Source organism: Anomaloglossus baeobatrachus, chromosome 2, assembly GCF_048569485.1.
Source record: "Anomaloglossus baeobatrachus isolate aAnoBae1 chromosome 2, aAnoBae1.hap1, whole genome shotgun sequence".
Taxonomy (NCBI): Eukaryota; Metazoa; Chordata; class Amphibia; order Anura; family Aromobatidae; genus Anomaloglossus; species Anomaloglossus baeobatrachus.
In genome coordinates, this window is record NC_134354.1 from 355,428,050 (window position 1) to 355,454,171 (window position 26,122).

Here is a 26,122-nt window from a genome sequence, read left to right on the forward strand (position 1 = left end):
TATTTCATCTGTGAGATACCCACCAGCTACATTCAGCCAGAGATTCTGCATCTGTCAAGGTAATGCAGCCCAGTGGGTGAGCATAACCTGCGTCCACCTGCGCCGCTGGCATCGACTACTCTCCCATCATCAGCACTATTCATGAAAGGAACACGTTGTCACCTGGCAACCGGAGTACAAATTGACGGAGCGGACTACGTTGGTGACTTAACAGCCGTGTGCGGCAATGATGCAAACCTGGCTGTGGGCCATCGTCAGGGCAATGTGACACACGTGCCTTGTATGGCTCACGTGTTGAACCGAATTCTCCAGCAATTTTTAAAACACCATCACGGCCTACATGGACTTGTGCAGCGGGCACGCTCACTATGTGCTCACTTCCATCGTGCGCACACAGCAGCTCAACAACTTTCATCACTCCAGAAGTCTTAGGGTCTGGCAGTTAAACGCCGGAAATGCGATGTTCCGACACGCAGGAATTGGAATCTGCACATGTTGCAGCGTGTGTGGCAGCACCGCAGAGCTCTGCTGAAATACGGTAAGACATATAGCCTGGGATAACTTGATCCAGAGGTGGTGCAGATCACGCTGCTGGAGTGGTGTCAGATCAAGGACCTATGCACCCTGCTACACAGTTTTGAAATGTCGACGAAGATGTTTAGCACTGGCAATGTCATTCTCAGGGTGACAATTCTGGTCATCTACATGATGGAGCACACTGTAATTATTATTCAGAGTCAGGTGTTGGGACAAGAGGAAGGGGAGGAAGTACAGGAGGAGTCATATGCGGAAGGGATAACAAGATCTACGAGGTCCAGATGGTCAGCGGCACCTATGCGGCAGTCATGGTGAGGGAGAGGGATTAACAAGGGCGCATAGTATCAGCAAAAAGTGTTGATGAAAGTGCAGGAGCCCATGAAGAAATGGAGGACGAACTGGCGATCGGCATGGAAGACTCAGCAGATGAGTGAGAGCTTGCTCACATTTCGGTTGTGCGAGGTTGGGGGGAGAGGGCAGAGGAAGGATGCACGATTCTCACCTCTCTGCCACCAACACACCAAGGACTTGGTCCTCCTGGATGCACAAGACACATGAGCGGATTCTTGCTGCACTACCTACAACATGACCCTCGGATTGTACGAATTCAAAGTAATCCAGAATACTGGGTTGCCACACTGTTAGATCCCCGGTACAAGACAAAATTTGCCGAACTAATTCCTGCCATAGAAATAGACGCACGTATACAGGAGTATCTGCAGAATGTGGTACGCAATCTTAGATCTACTTTTCCACTAAACACCAGTGCTGCACAGAGTGAATCTCAACGCTTTGTCATGGATAGGAGGAAATGGTCTTTTACTTGTCCACATCGGAGGGACCGAGGGATGGCTGCTGTGCTGAGATGGCGTTGAGTACGGTGTCCCTGCACAGTTGCACTTTTGGTCATATCCCAAAATGAGTTGGAAAAGGACAGATGCTGTTGGAAAGGGGAACAGGTGTGTTGAAAAGGGGAAAAAAATTTTGGTCCGTGGATTTGGTGGTTAAGCAACTGTAACATTTGCTGAAGAAACAACATCTGTTACAGTGGGACTGGCAGATTTGGATAAAGTGGTATATAATCTGTGACCGCTATATAACGAAAATTAATAAGAAAAGAAAGAGAAAGGTATATATCCCCATCAGCAGTCAGTGTCCACCGTGCTCCCAGTTGGAAAAGGAGAGGTTGGCAACTGGAAGGTTTGGTGGAGGATACAGAGCTGTGTGGCTATGAAACTAATAGTAGCCTGAACCGAGTTAGACGCCATTCGGATCTGGAGACTGTGAGCCCTGTTAGCGTCACAGGGTCCACATGCCCACCCAGCCCAGGAACTCCCTGTTAACAACACAGGGGCCATTGAGTACGCTGACCGTGTGCGTAGGGGCCACACCTGTGGACAGCAGGCGCATCAGCAGCAGCAGGCCTGTTAATGCCACTGGGCTGCACAAGCAGGACTGTTAGGACAGGAGCTGGTCTTAACCGTTCTGCGTTACCAACTGTGGTGGTGGCCTGCATCCACCACCCTATCCCTGCCTACCTCTGGCCTAAAGCCGCAATGGGTTCAACACATGGAGGTGTGCTCTTTCGGAGCATAATAGAAGACTGTGCACCTCCTTGTTGGCTCCAGCCCCTTTGATAACCTGGGTCCGCCCCAAACCATGGTGAACCACAATGCACCTCCTATAGACAAAAGTAGAGTGACACGTCATGAGTGGCATAACTAGCGTCCTATTTGGAAACGCAACTTCAATGATGACCTCATGGCTGCCATGACCCAAACACCTCACCAGTCATCGTCTGACCATCAATAATGCGATGACAAGTCATAGGTGTGGGCCTCTGCAAGCCATTTGGGAGGACACCTGATGCCCTGTGGTCTATATGGGACCCCCACATCAGGGCCAGGGCCAAAGAGTTCATTACCGGACCTAGTCTCTGATGCAGGAAGTGCCTGAGCATGCTCAGTAGCATGAAATACAGTCTCTGAAAAAAGACTATCAGCTTTAGCATGGTGTCTAGGCACAAAACAGGACTTAGACCCGGCACGGAATGCAAGCACCTGTGCAAAGAGGCTTTTCACACTTAGTGTGGGAGCATGCGCTGTATCCCGAAATGAAGACTTAGCGTCAGGAATGGCACAGTCAGGCTGAGCATACTCACTAGGCGAAACACTGTAATTATGCTGCAGCTGGGGTACATCGGCACACGCATGCGCACTTGCTGCCTCTCCACACTTAGACGTGGAGGGGAAATTTGTCTTGGAGATGCTGTCTATGAACAGAAGGAAAAGCTAAAGGAAGCCTGACTTTCTATCCCTCCGAATTATGAAATGCAGCAATGAATTCCATGAGTTTGCTATAACATTAGCGTAGCAAAATGTGCATGAGGGTGTGATGTAGAGGTGCTAGAAATAGCTTGTCACCAGTGGGGCACTAATGGAATACAACAGCCAGTTCTATGATGCCACAAAATGGCAGTATTTTGTGCTATCATTATAGCTTATTAAAAACAGAGCACGAGGTTGTCATGCAGAGGTGCTGCACATAGATTTGCAGTAGTGTGAATAGACAAAAGTACAATAGCCACGTTTAGGATACAACTAGGTACAGTGAGTGTTTGCTAGTATAATGGCTGAGTTTAAAAAAGTTAGAGTGTGCAATGCAGGCAGACGTGCTGCAAATAACGTTCCAATACTGTGAATAGACAAAAGTACAAAAGCCACGTTTAGGATACAATTAGGTACACTGTGTGTTTGCTAGTATAATGGCTGAGTTTAAAAAAGTTAGAGTGTGCAATGCAGGCAGACGTGCTGCAAATAACGTTCCAATACTGTGAATAGACAAAAGTACAAAAGCCACGTTTACGATACAACTAGGTACACTGTGTGTTTGCTAGTATAATGGCTGAGTTTAAAAAAGTTAGAGTGTGCAATGCAGGCAGACGTGCTGCAAATAACGTTCCAATACTGTGAATTGACAAAAGTACAATAGCCACGTTTAGGATACAACTAGGTACAGTGAGTGTTTGCTAGTATAATGGCTGAGTTTAAAAAAGTTAGAGTGTGCAATGCAGGCAGACGTGCTGCAAATATCGTTCCAATACTGTGAATTGACAAAAGTACAATAGCCACGTTTAGGATACAACTAGGTACAGTGAGTGTTTGCTAGTATAATGGCTGAGTTTAAAAAAGTTAGAGTGTGCAATGCAGGCAGACGTGCTGCAAATAACGTTCCAATACTGTGAATAGACAAAAGTACAATAGCCACGTTTAGGATACAACTACGTACAGTGAGTGTTTGCTAGTATAATGGCTGAGTTTAAAAAAGTTAGAGTGTGCAATGCAGGCAGACGTGCTGCAAATAACGTTCCAATACTGTGAATAGACAAAAGTACAAAAGCCACGTTTAGGATACAACTAGGTACACTGTGTGTTTGCTAGTATAATGGCTGAGTTTAAAAAAGTTAAAGTGTGCAATGCAGGCAGACGTGCTGCAAATAACGTTCCAATACTGTGAATTGACAAAAGTACAATAGCCACGTTTAGGATACAACTAGGTACAGTGAGTGTTTGCTAGTATAATGGCTGAGTTTAAAAAAGTTAGAGTGTGCAATGCAGGCAGACGTGCTGCAAATAACGTTCCAATACTGTGAATAGACAAAAGTACAAAAGCCACGTTTAGGATACAACTAGGTACACTGTGTGTTTGCTAGTATAATGGCTGAGTTTAAAAAAGTTAGAGTGTGCAATGCAGGCAGACGTGCTGCAAATAACGTTCCAATACTGTGAATAGACAAAAGTACAAAAGCCACGTTTAGGATACAACTAGGTACACTGTGTGTTTGCTAGTATAATGGCTGAGTTTAAAAAAGTTAAAGTGTGCAATGCAGGCAGACGTGCTGCAAATAACGTTCCAATACTGTGAATTGACAAAAGTACAATAGCCACGTTTAGGATACAACTAGGTACAGTGAGTGTTTGCTAGTATAATGGCTGAGTTTAAAAAAGTTAGAGTGTGCAATGCAGGCAGACGTGCTGCAAATAACGTTCCAATACTGTGAATAGACAAAAGTACAAAAGCCACGTTTAGGATACAACTAGGTACACTGTGTGTTTGCTAGTATAATGGCTGAGTTTAAAAAAGTTAGAGTGTGCAATGCAGGCAGACGTGCTGCAAATAACGTTCCAATACTGTGAATAGACAAAAGTACAAAAGCCACGTTTACGATACAACTAGGTACACTGTGTGTTTGCTAGTATAATGGCTGAGTTTAAAAAAGTTAGAGTGTGCAATGCAGGCAGACGTGCTGCAAATAACGTTCCAATACTGTGAATAGACAAAAGTACAAAAGCCACGTTTACGATACAACTAGGTACACTGTGTGTTTGCTAGTATAATGGCTGAGTTTAAAAAAGTTAGAGTGTGCAATGCAGGCAGACGTGCTGCAAATAACGTTCCAATACTGTGAATTGACAAAAGTACAATAGCCACGTTTAGGATACAACTTGGTACAGTGAGTGTTTGCTAGTATAATGGCTGAGTTTAAAAAAGTTAGAGTGTGCAATGCAGGCAGACGTGCTGCAAATAACGTTCCAATACTGTAAATAGACAAAAGTACAAAAGCCACGTTTAGGATACAACTAGGTACACTGTGTGTTTGCTAGTATAATGGCTGAGTTTAAAAAAGTTAGAGTGTGCAATGCAGGCAGACGTGCTGCAAATAACGTTCCAATACTGTGAATAGACAAAAGTACAAAAGCCACGTTTACGATACAACTAGGTACACTGTGTGTTTGCTAGTATAATGGCTGAGTTTAAAAAAGTTAGAGTGTGCAATGCAGGCAGACGTGCTGCAAATAACGTTCCAATACTGTGAATTGACAAAAGTACAATAGCCACGTATAGGATGCCACTAGGTACACTGAGTGTTTGCTAGTATAATGGCTTAGTAACAATGAGTTGTAGTGTGCAATGCAGGCAGACGTGCTCTGCAAATGTCTTTGCACTAGTGGGACTATAGCAAAGTCCAATAGCCACGTTTAGGATGCCACTAGGTACACTGAGTGTTTGCTAGTATAATGGCTTAGTAACAATGAGTTGTAGTGTGCAATGCAGGCAGACGTGCTCTGCAAATGTCTTTGCACTAGTGGGACTATAGCAAAGTCCAATAGCCACGTATAGGATGCCACTAGGTACACTGAGTGTTTGCTAGTAAAATTGCTTAGTTTAAAAAAGTTGGAGTGTGCAATGCAGGCAGATGTGCTCTGCAAATGTCTTTGCACTAGTGGGACTATAGCAAAGTCCAATAGCCACGTATAGGATGCCACTAGGTACACTGAGTGTTTGCTAGTATAATGGCTTAGTAACAATGAGTTGTAGTGTGCAATGCAGGCAGACGTGCTCTGCAAATGTCTTTGCACTAGTGGGACTATAGCAAAGTCCAATAGCCACGTATAGGATGCCACTAGGTACACTGAGTGTTTGCTAGTAAAATTGCTTAGTTTAAAAAAGTTGGAGTGTGCAATGCAGGCAGATGTGCTCTGCTAATGTCTTTGCACTAGTGGGACTATAGCAAAGTCCAATAGCCACTTTTAGGATGCCACTAGGTACACTGAGTGTTTGCTAGTAAAATTGCTTAGTTTAAAAAAGTTGGAGTGTGCAATGCAGGCAGATGTGCTCTGCAAATGTCTTTGCACTAGTGGGACTATAGCAAAGTCCAATAGCCACGTATAGGATGCCACTAGGTACACTGAGTGTTTGCTAGTATAATGGCTTAGTAACAATGAGTTGTAGTGTGCAATGCAGGCAGACGTGCTCTGCAAATGTCTTTGCACTAGTGGGACTATAGCAAAGTCCAATAGCCACGTTTAGGATGCCACTAGGTACACTGAGTGTTTGCTAGTAAAATTTCTTAGTTTAAAAAAGTTGGAGTGTGCAATGCAGGCAGATGTGCTCTGCAAATGTCTTTGCACTAGTGGGACTATAGCAAAGTCCAATAGCCACGTATAGGATGCCACTAGGTACACTGAGTGTTTGCTAGTATAATGGCTTAGTAACAATGAGTTGTAGTGTGCAATGCAGGCAGACGTGCTCTGCAAATGTCTTTGCACTAGTGGGACTATAGCAAAGTCCAATAGCCACCTTTAGGATGCCACTAGGTACACTGAGTGTTTGCTAGTAAAATTGCTTAGTTTAAAAAAGTTGGAGTGTGCAATGCAGGCAGATGTGCTCTGCAAATGTCTTTGCACTAGTGGGACTATAGCAAAGTCCAATAGCCACCTTTAGGATGCCACTAGGTACACTGAGTGTTTGCTAGTAAAATTGCTTAGTTTAAAAAAGTTGTAGTGTGCAATGCAGGCAGACGTGCTCTGCAAATGTCTTTGCACTAGTGGGACTATAGCAAAGTCCAATAGCCACAGATAGGATGCCACTAGGTACACTGAGTGTTTGCTAGTATAATGGCTTAGTTAGAATGAGTTGGAGTGTGCAGAGGACAAGAGGGTACAGTGGCAGGATTGTGGTGCTCTGGGTAGAGGAATGGAAGCCTGCCTTTCTATTCCCTCCTAATGGTGAAATGCAGGGAGGAAATCCCTGACCTGGGCTACACAGACGCTGTTGCTGTTTGCAGGACCTGTCACCTATGGCTCTCTGACCCTGCCGCTTTGAGCCCTTAAAAGGACTGCTAGAAAGTGCTCTCCCTAAGCTGTCTAACGCTGTGTATGCAGCGCATACAGCTGTATCGGCTATAGGACTCAGGAGGACGGAGCTGCGACACTGATGTCTGACACCAAAGACGCAGAAGGCAGATAATGGCGTTCGTGAAGAAAATGTCCGGTTTTATAATGCAGGGACATGTGACATGCAGATCCTATCACACATGCCGTTGCTTCTCTGGCTCAAAGTCCACTTAGCTGTGTGTGTGTCTGTGATTGGCTGACATGCTGGCCCGCCCCACAAGACGCGCGCGCTTAGGGAAGGAAGACAAGAAAAAAAAAAAAAAAAATGGCGATCGCCATTATAGAAACAGCAGTGATCTGAAGGCGCTGTTCACGCACACTATACACTGAAATGTGATAATAGTTTGATTCACAGAGTGACTTACACTATTACAGCAGAAACCAAGCTATGATTTAGCTGTTTTTTGGCTGCTAGAACCGTTTTCGAACGTTTCTAGAACTATCGAGCTTTTGCAAAAAGCTCGAGTTCTAGTTCGATCTAGAACATGCCCCAAAATCACTCGAGCCTAGAACTGGAGAACCACGAACCACGAACCGCGCTCAACTCTAGTGATGACCACTACTCTATGAAACCTGATGGAAAGGTACTGTGTATTGGCTAGTAGAGCAGAATTGTGACTGACGGGGCCTTTTTATTGCTGAAGGAAAGTATTTTTGGTTAATGAAACATTTACAATTTTTATTACATATTTTACCAGTTTTATTCCTACAAAGGGATTTTACTTAAAAGGAAGTTTACATTGAATGTGTTACTTTTTTCCATATAGTTTAGTTGTTTGCTTCTGTATTTAAAGGAACTATATAATTTGAAACAAATAGGATTTTTATAATATGGGATTATGTTTTCTGCTAAAATGGTCAATAAAAAAGAAACCCAAAATCGTAGTTCTCTTTGTGATGGAAGCCAAAATGTATTGTCATTTGGCAACGAAACCAAGAATTTCACATATTATAAGTCGATAGGAAATTACTTCAACACCAAAAACAGATTGGTTTCACTGGGGATTGAACCCAGGACCTTCTGCGTGTGAAGCAGACGTGATGACCACTACACTATGAAACATTTGAAATCCTGCAAAGTAATGGCAATTAGAGTCGACTTTTGACCGCCAGGGGAAAAAAAACAAATTCGTAGCTCTGTTGGTGATGGAAGCTAAAACATCCCGTTATTCGGCAACAAAGCCAAGAACTTTATATACTGCAGGTTGATACGTGATTATTTCAACACCAAGAACACATGGGTTTCACTGGGGATTGAACCCAGGACTTTCTGCGTGTAAAGCACACGTGATTTCCACTACACTATGAAACCTTTGAAAATCTGCAAAGTAATGGCAATTAGAGACGAGTTTTGACCGCCAGGGAAAAAAAAAACAAATTCGTAGCTCTGTTGGGGATGGAAGCCAAAACATCCCATCATTCGGCAACAAAGCCAAGAACTCCATATATTGTAGTTTAATTGAGTATTATTTCAACACCAAGAACAGATTGGTTTTACTGGGGATTGAACGCAAGACCTTCTGCGTGTTAAGCAGACGTGATGACCACTACTCTATGAAACCTGATGGAAAGTTACTGTGTATTGGCCAGCAGAGCAGAATTGTGACTGACGGGGCCTTTTTATTGCTGAAGGAAAGTATTTTTGGTTAATGAAACACTTACAATTTTTATTACATATTTTACCAGTTTTATTCCTACAAAGGGATTTTGCTTAAAAGGAAGTTTACATTGAATGTGTTACTTTTTTCCACATAGTTTAGTTGTTTGCTTTTGTATTTAAAGGAACTATATATTTTGAAACAAACAGGATTTTTATAGTATGGGATTATGTTTTCTGCTAAAATGGTCAATAAAAAAGAAACCCAAAATCGTAGTTCTCTTGGTGTTGGAAGCCAAAATATATTAACAGTTGGCAACAAAACAAAGAATTTCTTATGTTACAGGTTGATAGCAAATTACTTATACAGCGAAAACGGCTTGTTCTTACTGGAGATTGAACCCAGGACCTTCTGTGTGTGAAGTAGACGTGATGACGACTCCACTATGAAACCTGTGAAATTCTGCAAAGTAATGGCATTTAGAGACGAGTTTTGACCGTCAGGGGAAAAAATAAATAATTTGTAGCTCTGTTGGTGATGGAAGCCAAAACATCCCGTCATTCGTCAACAAAGCCGAGAACTTCATATATTGTAGTTGGATAGCGTATTATTTCAACACTAAGAACTGATTGGTTTCACTGGGGATTGAACCCAGGACCTTCTGCGTGTTAAGCAGACGTGATGACCACTACACTATGAAACCTGACAAAAAGTTACTGTGTATTGGCTAGCAGAGCAGAATTGTGACTGACGGGGCCTTTTTATTGCTGAAGGAAAGTATTTTTGGTTAATGAAACATTTACAATTATTATTACATATTTTACCAGTTTTATTCCTACAAAGGGATTTTGCTTAAATTGAAGTTTATATTGAATGTGTTACTTTTTTCTCTATAGTTTGGTCTTTTGCTTTTGTATTTATGGGAACTATATATTTTGAAACAAATAGGATTTTTATAATATGGGATTATGTTTTCTGCTAAAATGGTCAATAAAAAAGAAACCAAAAATCGTAGTTCTCTTTGTGATGGAAGCCAAAATGTATTGTCATTTGGCAACGAAACCAAGAATTTCACATATTACAAGTCGATAGGAAATTACTTCAACACCAAAAACAGATTGGTTTCACTGGTCATTGAACCCAGGACCTTCTGCGTGTGAAGCAGATGTGATGACCACTACACTATGAAACCTTTGAAATCCTGGAAAGTAATGGCAATTTGAAACGAGTTTTGATTGCCAGGGGGAAAAAAACAAATTCGTAGCTCTGTTGGTGATGGAAGCTAAAACATCCCGTTATTCAGCAACAAAGCCAAGAATTTTATATACTGCAGGTTGATAGGGGATTATTTCAACACCAAGAACACATGGGTTTCACTGGGGATTGAACCCAGGACCTTCTGCGTGTAAAGCAGACGTGATTTCCACTACACTATGAAACCTTTGAAAACCTGCAAAGTAATGGCAATTAGAGACGAGTTTTGACCGCCAGGGAAAAAAAACCAAATTCGTAGCTCTGTTGGGGATGGAAGCCAAAACATCCCATCATTCGGCAACAAAGCCAAGAACTTCATATATTGTAGTTTAATTGAGTATTATTTCAACACCAAGAACAGATTGGTTTTACTGGGGATTGAACGCAAGACCTTCTGCGTGTTAAGCAGACGTGATGACCACTACTCTATGAAACCTGATGAAAAGTTACTGTGTATTGGCCAGCAGAGCAGAATTGTGACTGACGGGGCCTTTTTATTGCTGAAGGAAATTATTTTTGGTTAATGAAACACTTACAATTTTTATTACATATTTTACCAGTTTTATTCCTACAAAGGGATTTTGCTTAAAAGGAAGTTTACATTGAATGTGTTACTTTTTTCCACATAGTTTAGTTGTTTGCTTTTGTATTTAAAGGAACTATATATTTTGAAACAAACAGGATTTTTATAATATGGGATTATGTTTTCTGCTGAAATGGTCAATAAAAAAGAAACCCAAAATCGTAGTTCTCTTGGTGTTGGAAGCCAAAATATATTATCAGTTGGCAACAAAACAAAGAATTTCTTATGTTACAGGTTGATAGCAAATTACTTATACAGCGAAAACGGCTTGTTTTTACTGGATATTGAACCCAGGACCTTCTGTGTGTGAAGTAGACGTGATGACGAATCCACTATGAAACCTGTGAAATCCTGCAAAGTAATGGCATTTAGAGACGAGTTTTGACCGTCAGGGGAAAAAATAAATGATTTGTAGCTCTCTTGGTGATGGAAGCCAAAACATCCCGTCATTCGTCAACAAAGCCGAGAACTTCATATATTGTAGTTGGATAGCGTATTATTTCAACACTAAGAACTGATTGGTTTCACTGGGGATTGAACCCAGGACCTTCTGCGTGTTAAGCAGACGTGATGACCACTACACTATGAAACCTGACAAAAAGTTACTGTGTATTGGCTAGCAGAGCAGAATTGTGACTGACGGGGCCTTTTTATTGCTGAAGGAAAGTATTTTTGGTTAATGAAACATTTACAATTATTATTACATATTTTACCAGTTTTATTCCTACAAAGGGATTTTGCTTAAATTGAAGTTTATATTGAATGTGTTACTTTTTTCTCTATAGTTTGGTCTTTTGCTTTTGTATTTATGGGAACTATATATTTTGAAACAAATAGGATTTTTATAATATGGGATTATGTTTTCTGCTAAAATGGTCAATAAAAAAGAAACCAAAAATCGTAGTTCTCTTTGTGATGGAAGCCAAAATGTATTGTCATTTGGCAACGAAACCAAGAATTTCACATATTACAAGTCGATAGGAAATTACTTCAACACCAAAAACAGATTGGTTTCACTGGGCATTGAACCCAGGACCTTCTGCGTGTGAAGCAGATGTGATGACCACTACACTATGAAACCTTTGAAATCCTGGAAAGTAATGGCAATTTGAAACGAGTTTTGATTGCCAGGGGGAAAAAAACAAATTCGTAGCTCTGTTGGTGATGGAAGCTAAAACATCCCGTTATTCAGCAACAAAGCCAAGAATTTTATATACTGCAGGTTGATAGGGGATTATTTCAACACCAAGAACACATGGGTTTCACTGGGGATTGAACCCAGGACCTTCTGCGTGTAAAGCAGACGTGATTTCCACTACACTATGAAACCTTTGAAAACCTGCAAAGTAATGGCAATTAGAGACGAGTTTTGACCGCCAGGGAAAAAAAACCAAATTCGTAGCTCTGTTGGGGATGGAAGCCAAAACATCCCATCATTCGGCAACAAAGCCAAGAACTTCATATATTGTAGTTTAATTGAGTATTATTTCAACACCAAGAACAGATTGGTTTTACTGGGGATTGAACGCAAGACCTTCTGCGTGTTAAGCAGACGTGATGACCACTACTCTATGAAACCTGATGAAAAGTTACTGTGTATTGGCCAGCAGAGCAGAATTGTGACTGACGGGGCCTTTTTATTGCTGAAGGAAATTATTTTTGGTTAATGAAACACTTACAATTTTTATTACATATTTTACCAGTTTTATTCCTACAAAGGGATTTTGCTTAAAAGGAAGTTTACATTGAATGTGTTACTTTTTTCCACATAGTTTAGTTGTTTGCTTTTGTATTTAAAGGAACTATATATTTTGAAACAAACAGGATTTTTATAATATGGGATTATGTTTTCTGCTGAAATGGTCAATAAAAAAGAAACCCAAAATCGTAGTTCTCTTGGTGTTGGAAGCCAAAATATATTATCAGTTGGCAACAAAACAAAGAATTTCTTATGTTACAGGTTGATAGCAAATTACTTATACAGCGAAAACGGCTTGTTTTTACTGGATATTGAACCCAGGACCTTCTGTGTGTGAAGTAGACGTGATGACGAATCCACTATGAAACCTGTGAAATCCTGCAAAGTAATGGCATTTAGAGACGAGTTTTGACCGTCAGGGGAAAAAATAAATGATTTGTAGCTCTGTTGGTGATGGAAGCCAAAACATCCCGTCATTCGTCAACAAAGCCGAGAACTTCATATATTGTAGTTGGATAGCGTATTATTTCAACACTAAGAACTGATTGGTTTCACTGGGGATTGAACCCAGGACCTTCTGCGTGTTAAGCAGACGTGATGACCACTACACTATGAAACCTGACGAAAAGTTACTGTGTATTGGCTAGCAGAGCAGAATTGTGACTGACGGGGCCTTTTTATTGCTGAAGGAAAGTATTTTTGGTTAATGAAACATTTACAATTATTATTACATATTTTACCAGTTTTATTCCTACAAAGGGATTTTGCTTAAATTGAAGTTTATATTGAATGTGTTACTTTTTTCTCTATAGTTTGGTCTTTTGCTTTTGTATTTATGGGAACTATATATTTTGAAACAAATAGGATTTTTATAATATGGGATTATGTTTTCTGCTAAAATGGTCAATAAAAAAGAAACCAAAAATCGTAGTTCTCTTTGTGATGGAAGCCAAAATGTATTGTCATTTGGCAACGAAACCAAGAATTTCACATATTACAAGTCGATAGGAAATTACTTCAACACCAAAAACAGATTGGTTTCACTGGGCATTGAAGCCAGGACCTTCTGCGTGTGAAGCAAACGTGATGACCACTACACTATGAAACCTTTGAAATCCTGCAAAGTAATGGCAATTAGAGACGAGTTTTGACCGCCAGGGGAAAAAAAACAAATTCGTAGCTCTGTTGGTGATGGAAGCTAAAACATCCCGTTATTCGGCAACAAAGCCAAGAACTTCATATATTGTAGTTTAATTAAGTATTATTTCAACACCAAGAACAGATTGGTTTCACTGGGGATTGAACCCAGAACCTTCTGCGCGTAAACCAGACGTGATTTCCACTACACTATGAAACCTTTGAAAACCTGCAAAGTAATGACAATTAGAGACGAGTTTTGACCGCCAGGGAAAAAAAAAACAAATTCGTAGCTCTGTTGGGGATGGAAGCCAAAACATCCCATCATTCGGCAACAAAGGCAAGAACTTCATATATTGTAGATTAATTAAGTATTATTTCAACACCAAAAACAGATTGGTTTTACTGGGGATTGAACGCAGGACCTTCTGCGTGTTAAGCAGACGTGATGACCACTACTCTATGAAACCTGATGGAAAGTTACTGTGTATTGGCTAGCAGAGCAGAATTGTGACTGACGGGGCCTTTTTATTGCTGAAGGAAAGTATTTTTGGTTAATGAAACATTTACAATTATTATTACATATTTTACCAATTTTATTCCTACAAAGGGATTTTGCTTAAATTGAAGTTTATATTGAATGTGTTACTTTTTTCTCCAAACTTTGGTCTTTTGCTTTTGTATTTATGGGAACTATATATTTTGAAACAAATTGGATTTTTATAATCTGGGATTATGTTTTCTGCTAAAATGATCAATAAAAAAGAAACCCAAAATCGTAGTTCTCTTTGTGATGGAAGCCAAAATGTATTGTCATTTGGCAACGAAACCAAGAATTTCACATATTACAAGTCGATCGGAAATTACTTCAACACCAAAAACAGATTGGTTTCACTAGGGATTGAACCCAGGACCTTCTGCATGTGAAGCAGACGTGATGACCACTACACTATGAAACCTTTGAAAGCCTGCAAAGTAATGGCAATTAGAGACGAGTTTTGACCGCCAGGGGAAAAAAAACAAATTCGTAGCTCTGTTGGTGATGGAAGCTAAAACATCTCGTTATTCGGCAACAAAGCCAAGAACTTTATATACTGCAGGTTGATAGGGGATTATTTCAACACCAAGAACACATGGGTTTCACTGGGGATTGAACCCAGGATATTCTGTGTGTAAAGCAGACGTGATTTCTGCCTGCAAAGTAATGCAATTAGAGACGAGTTTTGACTGCCAGGGAAAAAAAAAACAAATTCGTAGCTCTGTTGGGGATGGAAGCCAAAACATCCAATCATTCGGCAACAAAGCCAAGAACTTCATATATTGTAGTTTAATTGAGTATTATTTCAACACCAAGAACAGATTGGTTTTACTGGGGATTGAACGCAGGACCTTCTGCGTGTTAAGCAGACGTGATGACCACTACTCTATGAAACCTGAAGGAAAATTACTGTGTATTGGCCAGCAGAGCAGAATTGTGACTGACAGGGCCTTTTTATTGCTGAAGGAAAGTATTTTTGGTTAATGAAACATTTACAATTTTTATTACATATTTTACCAGTTTTATTCCTACAAAGGGATTTTGCTTAAATTGAAGTTTATATTGAATGTGTTACTTTTTTCTCCATAGTTTGGTCCTTTGCATTTGTATTTATGGGAACTATATATTTTGAAACAAATAGGATTTTTATAATCTGGGATTATGTTTTCTGCTAAAATGGTCAATAAAAAAGAAACCCAAAATCGTAGTTCTCTTTGTGATGGAAGCCAAAATGTATTGTCATTTGGCAACGAAACCAAGAATTTCACATATTACAAGTCGATAGGAAATTACTTGTACACCAAAAACAGATTGGTTTCACTGGGGATTGAACCCAGGACCTTCTGCGTGTGAAGCAGACGTGATGACCACTACACTATGAAACCTTTGAAATCCTGCAAAGTAATGGCAATTAGAGACGAGTTTTGACCGCCAGGGGAAAAAAACAAATTCGTAGCTCTGTTGGTGATGGAAGCTAAAACATCCCGTTATTCGGCAACAAAGCCAAGGAACTTTATATACTGCAGGTTGATAGGGGATTATTTCAACACCAAGAACACATGGGTTTCACTGGGGATTGATCCCAGAACCTTCTGCGTGTAAAGCAGACGTGATTTCCACTACACTATGAAACTTTTGAAAGCCTGCAAAGTAATGGCAATTAGAGACGAGTTTTGACCGCCAGGATAAAAAAAAACAAATCCGTAGCTCTGTTGGGGATGGAAGCCAAAACATCCCATCATTCGGCAACAAAGCCAAGAACTTCATATATTGTAGTTTAATTGAGTATTATTTCAACACTAAGAACAGATTGGTTTTACTGGGGATTGAACGCCGGACCTTCTGTGTGTTAAGCAGACGTGATGACCACTACTCTATGAAACCTGATGAAAAGTTACTGTGTATTGGCTAGCAGAGTAGAATTGTGACTGACGGGGCCTTTTTTATTGCTGAAGGAAATTAATTTTGGTTAATGAAACATTTACAATTTTTATTACATATTTTACCAGTTTTATTCCTACAAAGGGATTTTGCTTAAAAGGAAGTTTACATTGAATGTGTTACTTTTTTCCACATAGTTTAGTTGTTTGCATTTGTATTTAAAGGAACTATATATTTTGAAACAAACAGGATTTTTATAATATGGGATTATGTTTTCTGCTAAAATGGTCAATAAAAAAGAAACCCAAAATCGTAGTTCTCTTGGTGATGGAAGCCAAAATATATTATCAGTTGGCAACAAAACCAAGAATTTCATATGTTACAGGTTGATAGCAAATTACTTCAACAGCGAAAACCGCTTGTTTTTACTGGGGATTGAACCCAGGACCTTCTGCGTGTGAAGTAGACGTGTTGACGACTCCACTATGAAACCTGTGAAATCCTGCAAAGTAATGTCATTTAGAGACGAGTTTTGACCGCCAGAGGAAAAAAACCAAATTCGTAGCTCTGTTGGTGATGGAAGCTAAAACATCCCGTTATTCGGCAACAAAGCCAAGAACTTTATATACTGCAGGTTGATAGGGGATTATTTCAACACTAAGAACACATGGGTTTCACTGGGGATTGAACCCAGGACCTTCTGCGTGTAAAGCAGACGTGATTTCCACTACACTATGAAACCTTTGAAAGCCTGCAAAGTATTGGCAATTAGAGACGAGTTTTGACCGCCAGGGAAAAAAAAAACAAATTCGTAGCTCTGTTGGGGATGGAAGCCAAAACATCTCATCATTCAGCAACAAAGCCAAGAACTTCATATATTGTAGTTTAATTGAGTATTATTTCAACACCAAGAACAAGTTGGTTTTACTGGGGATTGAATGCAGGACCTTCTGCGTGTTAAGCAGACGTGATGACCACTACTCTATGAAACCTGATGGAAAGTTACTGTGTTTTGGCTAGCAGAGCAGAATTGTGACTGACGGGGCCTTTTTATTGCTGAAGGAAAGTATTTTTGGTTAATGAAACATTTACAATTTTATTACATATTTTACCAGTTTTATTCCTACAAAGGGATTTTGCTTAAAAGGAAGTTTACATTGAATGTGTTACTTTTTTCCACATAGTTTAGTTGTTTGCTTTTGTATTTAAAGGAACTATATATTTTGAAACAAACAGGATTTTTATAATATGGGATTATGTTTTCTGCTAAAATGGTCAATAAAAAAGAAACCCAAAATTGTAGTTCTCTTGGTGATAAAAGCCAAAATGTATTATCAGTTGGCAACAAAACAAAGAATTTCATATGTTACAGGTTGATAGCAAATTACTTCAACAGCGAAAACGGCTTGTTTTTACTGGGGATTGAACCCAGGACCTTCTGCGTGTGAAGTAGACGTGATGACGACTACATTATGAAACCTGTGAAATCCTGCAAAGTAATGGCATTTAGAGACGAGTTTTGACCGCCAGGGGAAAAAAAAAAATAATTTTTAGTTCTGTTTGTGATGGAAGCCAAAACAACCCGTCATACGGCAACAAAGCCGAGAACTTCATATATTGTAGTTGGATAGCGTATTATTTCAACACTAAGAACAGATTGGTTTCACTGGGGATTGACCACAGGACCTTCTGCGTGTTAAGCAGACGTGATGACCACTACACTATGAAACCTGACGATAAGTTATTGTGTATTGGCTAGCAGAGCAGAATTGTGACTGACGGGGCCTTTTTATTGCTGAAGGAAAGTATTTTTGGTTAATGAAACATTTACAATTTTATTTCATATTTTACCAGTTTTATTCCTACAAAGGGATTTTGCTTAAAAGGAAGTTTACATTGAATGTGTTACTTTTTTCCACATAGTTTAGTTGTTTGCTTTTGTATTTAAAGGAACTATATATTTTGAAACAAACAGGATTTTTATAATATGGGATTATGTTTTCTGCTAAAATGGTCAATAAAAAAGAAACCCAAAATCGTAGTTCTCTTGGTGATAAAAGCCAAAATGTATTATCAGTTGGCAACAAAACAAAGAATTTCATATGTTACAGGTTGATAGCAAATTACTTCAACAGCGAAAACGGCTTGTTTTTACTGGGGATTGAACCCAGGACCTTCTGCGTGTGAAGTAGACGTGATGACGACTACACTATGAAACCTGTGAAATCCTGCAAAGTAATGGCATTTAGAGACGAGTTTTGACCACCAGGGGAAAAAAAAAATAATTTTTATTTCTGTTTGTGATGGAAGCCAAAACAGCCCGTCATACGGCAACAAAGCCGAGAACTTCATATATTGTAGTTGGATAGCGTATTATTTCAACACTAAGAACAGATTGGTTTCACTGGGGATTGAACACAGGACCTTCTGCGTGTTAAGCAGACGTGATGACCACTACTCTATGAAACCTGAAGGAAAATTACTGTGTATTGGCCAGCAGAGCAGAATTGTGACTGACAGGGCCTTTTTATTGCTGAAGGAAAGTATTTTTGGTTAATGAAACATTTACAATTTTATTTCATATTTTACCAGTTTTATTCCTACAAAGGGATTTTGCTTAAAAGGAAGTTTACATTGAATGTGTTACTTTTTTCCACATAGTTTAGTTGTTTGCTTTTGTATTTAAAGGAACTATATATTTTGAAACAAATAGGATTTTTATAATATGGGATTATGTTTTCTGCTAAAATGGTCAATAAAAAAGAAACCCAAAATCGTAGTTCTCTTTGTGATGGAAGCCAAAATGTATTGTCATTTGGCAATGAAACCAAGAATTTCACATATTACAAGTCGATAGGAAATTACTTCAACACCAAAAACACATTGGTTTCACCGGGGATTGAACCCAGGACCTTCTGCGTGTGAAGCAGACGTGATGACCACTACACTATGAAACCTTTGAAATTTTGCAAAGTAATGGCAATTAGAGACGAGTTTTGATCGCCAGGGGAAAAAAAAACAAATTCGTAGCTCTGTTGGTGATGGAAGCTAAAACATCCCGTTATTCGGCAACAAAGCCAAGAACCTTATATACTGCAGGTTGATAGGGGATTATTTCAACACCAAGAACACATGGGTTTCACTGGGGATTGAACCCAGGACCTTCTGCGTGTAAAGCAGACGTCATTTCCACTACACTATGAAATCTTTGAAAGCCTGCAAAGTAATGGCAATTAGAGACGAGTTTTGACCGCCAGGGGAAAAAAAAACAAATTCGTAGCTCTGTTGGGGATGGAAGCCAAAACATCCCATCATTCGGCAACAAAGCCAAGAACTTCATAAATTGTAGTTTAATTGAGTGTTATTTCAACACCAAGAACAGATTGGTTTTACTGGGGATTGAACGCAGGACCTTCTGCGTGTTACGCAGACGTGATGACCACTACTCTATGAAACCTGATGGAAAGTTACTGTGTATTGGCTAGCAGAGTAGAATTGTGACTGACGGGGCCTTTTTTATTGCTGAAGGAAATTAATTTTGGTTAATGAAACATTTACAATTTTTATTACATATTTTACCAGTTTTATTCCTACAAAGGGATTTTGCTTAAAAGGAAGTTTACATTGAATGTGTTACTTTTTTCCACATAGTTTAGTTGTTTGCATTTGTATTTAAAGGAACTATATATTTTGAAACAAACAGGATTTTTATAATATGGGATTATGTTTTCTGCTAAAATGGTCAATAAAAAAGAAACCCAAAATCGTAGTTCTCTTGGTGATGGAAGCCAAAATATATTATCAGTTGGCAACAAAACCAAGAATTTCATATGTTACAGGTTGATAGCAAATTACTTCAACAGCGAAAACGGCTTGTTTTTACTGGGGATTGAACCCAGGACCTTCTGCGTGTGAAGTAGACGTGTTGACGACTCCACTATGAAACCTGTGAAATCCTGCAAAGTAATGTCATTTAGAGACGAGTTTTGACCGCCAGGGGAAAAAAACCAAATTCGTAGCTCTGTTGGTGATGGAAGCTAAAACATCCCGTTATTCGGCAACAAAGCCAAGAACTTTATATACTGCAGGTTGATAGGGGATTATTTCAACACTAAGAACACATGGGTTTCACTGGGGATTGAACCCAGGACCTTCTGCGTGTAAAGCAGACGTGATTTCCACTACACTATGAAACCTTTGAAAGCCTGCAAAGTATTGGCAATTAGAGACGAGTTTTGACCGCCAGGGAAAAAAAAAACAAATTCGTAGCTCTGTTGGGGATGGAAGCCAAAACATCTCATCATTCAGCAACAAAGCCAAGAACTTCATATATTGTAGTTTAATTGAGTATTATTTCAACACCAAGAACAAGTTGGTTTTACTGGGGATTGAATGCAGGACCTTCTGCGTGTTAAGCAGACGTGATGACCACTACTCTATGAAACCTGATGGAAAGTTACTGTGTTTTGGCTAGCAGAGCAGAATTGTGACTGACGGGGCCTTTTTATTGCTGAAGGAAAGTATTTTTGGTTAATGAAACATTTACAATTTTATTGCATATTTTACCAGTTTTATTCCTACAAAGGGATTTTGCTTAAAAGGAAGTTTACATTGAATGTGTTACTTTTTTCCACATAGTTTAGTTGTTTGCTTTTGTATTTAAAGGAACTATATATTTTGAAACAAACAGGATTTTTATAATATGGGATTATGTTTTCTGCTAAAATGGTCAATAAAAAAGAAACCCAAAATTGTAGTTCTCTTGGTGATAAAAGCCAAAATGTATTATCAGTTGGCAACAAAACAAAGAATTTCATATGTTACAGGTTGATAGCAAATTACTTCAACAGCGAAAACGGCTTGTTTTTACTGGGGATTGAACCCAGGACCTTCTGCGTGTTAAGTAGACGTGATGACGACTACATTATGAAACCTGTGAAATCCTGCAAAGTAATGGCATTTAGAGACGAGTTTTGACCGCCAGGGGAAAAAAAAAAATAATTTTTAGTTCTGTTTGTGATGGAAGCCAAAACAACCCGTCATACGGCAACAAAGCCGAGAACTTCATATATTGTAGTTGGATAGCGTATTATTTCAACACTAAGAACAGATTGGTTTCACTGGGGATTGACCACAGGACCTTCTGCGTGTTAAGCAGACGTGATGACCACTACACTATGAAACCTGACGATAAGTTATTGTGTATTGGCTAGCAGAGCAGAATTGTGACTGACGGGGCCTTTTTATTGCTGAAGGAAAGTATTTTTGGTTAATGAAACATTTACAATTTTATTTCATATTTTACCAGTTTTATTCCTACAAAGGGATTTTGCTTAAAAGGAAGTTTACATTGAATGTGTTACTTTTTTCCACATAGTTTAGTTGTTTGCTTTTGTATTTAAAGGAACTATATATTTTGAAACAAACAGGATTTTTATAATATGGGATTATGTTTTCTGCTAAAATGGTCAATAAAAAAGAAACCCAAAATCGTAGTTCTCTTGGTGATAAAAGCCAAAATGTATTATCAGTTGGCAACAAAACAAAGAATTTCATATGTTACAGGTTGATAGCAAATTACTTCAACAGCGAAAACGGCTTGTTTTTACTGGGGATTGAACCCAGGACCTTCTGCGTGTGAAGTAGACGTGATGACGACTACACTATGAAACCTGTGAAATCCTGCAAAGTAATGGCATTTAGAGACGAGTTTTGACCACCAGGGGAAAAAAAAAATAATTTTTATTTCTGTTTGTGATGGAAGCCAAAACAGCCCGTCATACGGCAACAAAGCCGAGAACTTCATATATTGTAGTTGGATAGCGTATTATTTCAACACTAAGAACAGATTGGTTTCACTGGGGATTGAACACAGGACCTTCTGCGTGTTAAGCAGACGTGATGACCACTACACTATGAAACCTGACGATAAGTTACTGTGTATTGGCTAGTAGAGCAGAATTGTGACTGACGGGGCCTTTTTATTGCTGAAGGAAAGTATTTTTGGTTAATGAAACATTTACAATTATTATTACATATTTTACCAGTTTTATTCCTACAAAGGGATTTTGCTTAAATTGAAGTTTATATTGAATGTGTTACTTTTTTCTCCATAGTTTGGTCTTTTGCTTTTGTATTTATGGGAACTATATATTTTGAAACAAATAGGATTTTTATAATATGGGATTATGTTTTCTGCTAAAATGGTCAATAAAAAAGAAACCCAAAATCGTAGTTCTCTTTGTGATGGAAGCCAAAATGTATTGTCATTTGGCAATGAAACCAAGAATTTCACATATTACAAGTCGATAGGAAATTACTTCAACACCAAAAACACATTGGTTTCACCGGGGATTGAACCCAGGACCTTCTGCGTGTGAAGCAGACGTGATGACCACTACACTATGAAACCTTTGAAATTTTGCAAAGTAATGGCAATTAGAGACGAGTTTTGATCGCCAGGGGAAAAAAAAACAAATTCGTAGCTCTGTTGGTGATGGAAGCTAAAACATCCCGTTATTCGGCAACAAAGCCAAGAACCTTATATACTGCAGGTTGATAGGGGATTATTTCAACACCAAGAACACATGGGTTTCACTGGGGATTGAACCCAGGACCTTCTGCGTGTAAAGCAGACGTCATTTCCACTACACTATGAAATCTTTTAAAGCCTGCAAAGTAATGGCAATTAGAGACGAGTTTTGACCGCCAGGGGAAAAAAAAACAAATTCGTAGCTCTGTTGGGGATGGAAGCCAAAACATCCCATCATTCGGCAACAAAGCCAAGAACTTCATAAATTGTAGTTTAATTGAGTGTTATTTCAACACCAAGAACAGATTGGTTTTACTGGGGATTGAACGCAGGACCTTCTGCGTGTTACGCAGACGTGATGACCACTACTCTATGAAACCTGATGGAAAGTTACTGTGTATTGGCTAGCAGAGCAGACTTGTGACTGACGGGGCCTTTTTATTGCTGAAGGAAAGTATTTTTAGTTAATGAAACATTTACAACTTTTATTACATATTTTACCAGTTTTATTCCTACAAAGGGATTTTGCTTAAAGGTAAGTTTACATTGAATGTGTTACTTTTTTCCACATAGTTTAGTTGTTTGCTTTTGTATTTAAAGGAACTATATATTTTGAAACAAACAGGATTTTTATAATATGGGATTATGTTTTCTGCTAAAATGGTCAATAAAAAAGAAACCCAAAATCATAGTTCTCTTGGTGAGGGAAGCCAAAATATATTATCAGCTGGCAACAAAACCAAGAATTTCATATGTTACAGGTTGATAGCAAATTATTTCCCATAATTCGGCAACAAAGCCAAGAACTTCATACATTGTAGTTTAATTGAGTATTATTTCAACACCAAGAACAGATTGGTTTTACTGGGGATTGAACGCAGGACCTTCTGCGTGTTAAGCAGACGTGATGACCACTACTCTATGAAACCTTTGAAATCCTGCAAAGTAATGGCAATTAGAGTCGAGTTTTGACCGCCAGGGGAAAAAAAACAAATTCGTAGCTCTGTTGGTGATGGAAGCTAAAACATCCCGTTATTCGACAACAAAGGCAAGAACTTTATATACTGCAGGTTGATAGGGGATTATTTCAACACCAAGAACACATGGGTTTCACTGGGGATTGAACCCAGGACCTTCTGCGTGTAAAGCAGACGTGATTTCCACTACACTATGAAACCTTTGAATGCCTGCAAAGTAATGGCAATTAGAGACGAGTTTTGACCGCCAGGGAAAAAAAAAACAAATTCGTAGCTCTGTTGGGGATGGAAGCCAAAACATCCCATCATTCGGCAACAAAGCCAAGAACTTCATATGTTGTAGTTTAATTGAGTATTATTTCAACACCAAGAACAGATTGGTTTTACTGGGGATTGAACGCAGGACCTTCTGCATGCTAAGCAGACGTGATGACCACTACTCTATGAAACCTGATGGAAAGTTACTGTGTATTGGCCAGCAGAGCAGAATTGTGACTGACGGGGCCTTTTTATTGCTGAAGGAAAGTATTTTTGGTTAATGAAACATTTACAATTTTTATTACATATTTTACCAGTTTTATTCCTACAAAGGGATTTTGCTTAAAAGGAAGTTTAAATTGAATGAGTTACTTTTTTCCACATAGTTTAGTTGTTTGCTTTTGTATTTAAAGGAACTATATATTTTGAAACAAACAGGATTTTTATAATATGGGATTATGTTTTCTGCTAAAATGGTCAATAAAAAAGAAACCCAAAATCGTAGTTCTCTTGGTGATGGAAGCCAAAATATATTATCAGTTGGCAACAAAACAAAGAATTTCATATGTTACAGGTTGATAGCAAATTACTTCAACAGCAAAAACGGCTTGTTTTTACTGGGGATTGAACCCAGGACCTTCTGCGTGTGAAGTAGACGTGATGACGACTCCACTATGAAACCTGTGAAATCCTGCAAAGTAATGGCATTTAGAGACGAGTTTTGACCGCCAGGGGAAAAAAAAAATAATTTGTAGTTCTGTTTGTGATGGAAGCCAAAACATCCCGTCAATCGGCAACAAAGCCGAGAACTTCATATATTGTAGTTGGATAGCGTATTATTTCAACACTAAGAACAGATTGGTTTCACTGGATATTAAACCCAGGACCTTCTGCGTGTTAAGCAGACGTGATGACCTCTACACTATGAAACCTGATGAAAAGTTACTGTGTATTGGCTAGCAGAGCAGAATTGTGACTGACGGGGCCTTTTTATTGCTGAAGGAAAGTATTGTTGGTTAATGAAACATTTACAATTATTATAACATATTTTACCAGTTTTATTCCTACAAAGGGATTTTGCTTAAATTGAAGTTTATATTGAATGTGTTACTTTTTTCTCCATAGTTTGGTCTTTTGCTTTTGTATTTATGGGAACTATACATTTTGAAACAAATAGGATTTTTTTAATATGGGATTATGTTTTCTGCTAAAATGGTCAATAAAAAAGAAACCCAAAATCGTAGTTCTCTTGGTGAAGGAAGCCAAAATATATTATCAGTTGGCAACAAAACAAAGAATTTCATATGTTACAGGTTGATAGCAAATTACTTCAACAGCGAAAACGGCTTGTTTTTACTGGGGAGTGAACCCAGGACCTTCTGCGTGTGAAGTAGACGTGATGACGACTCCACTATGAAACCTGTGAAATACTGCAAAGTAATGGCATTTAGAGACGAGTTTTGACCGCCAGGGGAAAAAAAAAAAATAATTTGTAGTTCTGTTTGTGATGGAAGCCAAGACATCCCGTCATTCGGCAACAAAGCCGAGAACTTCATATATTGGAGTTGGATAGCGTATTATTTCAACACTAAGAACAGATTGGTTTCACTGGGGATTGAACCCAGGACTAGAGATGAGCGAACCGGTCGCGGTTCGGCTCGAGTCGGTTCACCGAACGGGGGTCCCGTTCGAGTTCGGTTCGTCGAACTTTCGACAAATCGAACTCGAACCAATAGGCTATAATAAGAGGCAATCACAAACACATAAAAATGCATTATAAATGTACACAAACAGTTAATAAACATTGCCATAACACTTACCGGTCCCCGCGATCCCTCCTGTACTCTGTGTCCTGCCGCTATTCCATCCAATGATCGCTGAATCCTCCCCGTGACCAGCACTGCCAGCTGAGATGCAGGACCTATCATGACGTCAAAATAGCCATGTGACCAGTCACGTGGCTATTATCTCATTGGCTACAGACTGGTCACATGACTATGACGCGTCATGTAGGACCTGCGAGTGCATCTCTCCGGTACACGGTGCACATATGTGTATCGCCGTGTACCGGCGACATGCTCTAGCACACGGTTGACTCCCCGTTCCGTTAGGAACCGGCTGACACAGCCGGTCATTAATAGAGATCACTGTTGCCATAGCAACGCAGTTATCGGTGACGTCACCGCTAACCGCGGCTCCGAGAGCACCGTTGCTATGGTAACGCGTCTGTCAGCATTACCGCTGTTACCGCTGACAGCCAGCACTGATCACTCACGGAGTGAAGGCTGCACGCTGCTTCCCGATTGTAGTGAGGATTGTAGTGAGGATGAGGTTCCTCAGCCCCAAGTGATGAGCTGGGTAATCTCATCCTCACTACAATCGTCACTACTA

At 39.4% G+C, this 26,122-nt stretch overlaps 9 non-coding genes across 9 annotated transcripts; all 9 read right to left on the minus strand.

Annotated features, from left to right (window-relative positions):
• Positions 1-9,502: 9,502 nt before the first annotated feature.
• On the minus strand, positions 9,503-9,575 carry TRNAV-AAC (transfer RNA valine (anticodon AAC)). The gene has a single exon. It is a non-coding gene; the product is annotated as a tRNA-Val (tRNA).
• A 665-nt stretch (positions 9,576-10,240) lies between these two features.
• On the minus strand, positions 10,241-10,313 carry TRNAV-UAC (transfer RNA valine (anticodon UAC)). The gene has a single exon. It is a non-coding gene; the product is annotated as a tRNA-Val (tRNA).
• A 915-nt stretch (positions 10,314-11,228) lies between these two features.
• TRNAV-AAC (transfer RNA valine (anticodon AAC)) lies at positions 11,229-11,301 on the minus strand. The gene has a single exon. It is a non-coding gene; the product is annotated as a tRNA-Val (tRNA).
• A 665-nt stretch (positions 11,302-11,966) lies between these two features.
• On the minus strand, positions 11,967-12,039 carry TRNAV-UAC (transfer RNA valine (anticodon UAC)). Its single transcript has one exon. It is a non-coding gene; the product is annotated as a tRNA-Val (tRNA).
• A 915-nt stretch (positions 12,040-12,954) lies between these two features.
• TRNAV-AAC (transfer RNA valine (anticodon AAC)) lies at positions 12,955-13,027 on the minus strand. The gene has a single exon. It is a non-coding gene; the product is annotated as a tRNA-Val (tRNA).
• A 2,368-nt stretch (positions 13,028-15,395) lies between these two features.
• Positions 15,396-15,468, minus strand: TRNAV-CAC (transfer RNA valine (anticodon CAC)). Its single transcript has one exon. It is a non-coding gene; the product is annotated as a tRNA-Val (tRNA).
• Positions 15,469-16,633: 1,165 nt separating this feature from the next.
• On the minus strand, positions 16,634-16,706 carry TRNAV-UAC (transfer RNA valine (anticodon UAC)). Its single transcript has one exon. It is a non-coding gene; the product is annotated as a tRNA-Val (tRNA).
• A 3,381-nt stretch (positions 16,707-20,087) lies between these two features.
• On the minus strand, positions 20,088-20,160 carry TRNAV-UAC (transfer RNA valine (anticodon UAC)). Its single transcript has one exon. It is a non-coding gene; the product is annotated as a tRNA-Val (tRNA).
• A 3,441-nt stretch (positions 20,161-23,601) lies between these two features.
• On the minus strand, positions 23,602-23,674 carry TRNAV-UAC (transfer RNA valine (anticodon UAC)). The gene has a single exon. It is a non-coding gene; the product is annotated as a tRNA-Val (tRNA).
• Between the last annotated feature and the right edge of the window lie 2,448 nt (positions 23,675-26,122).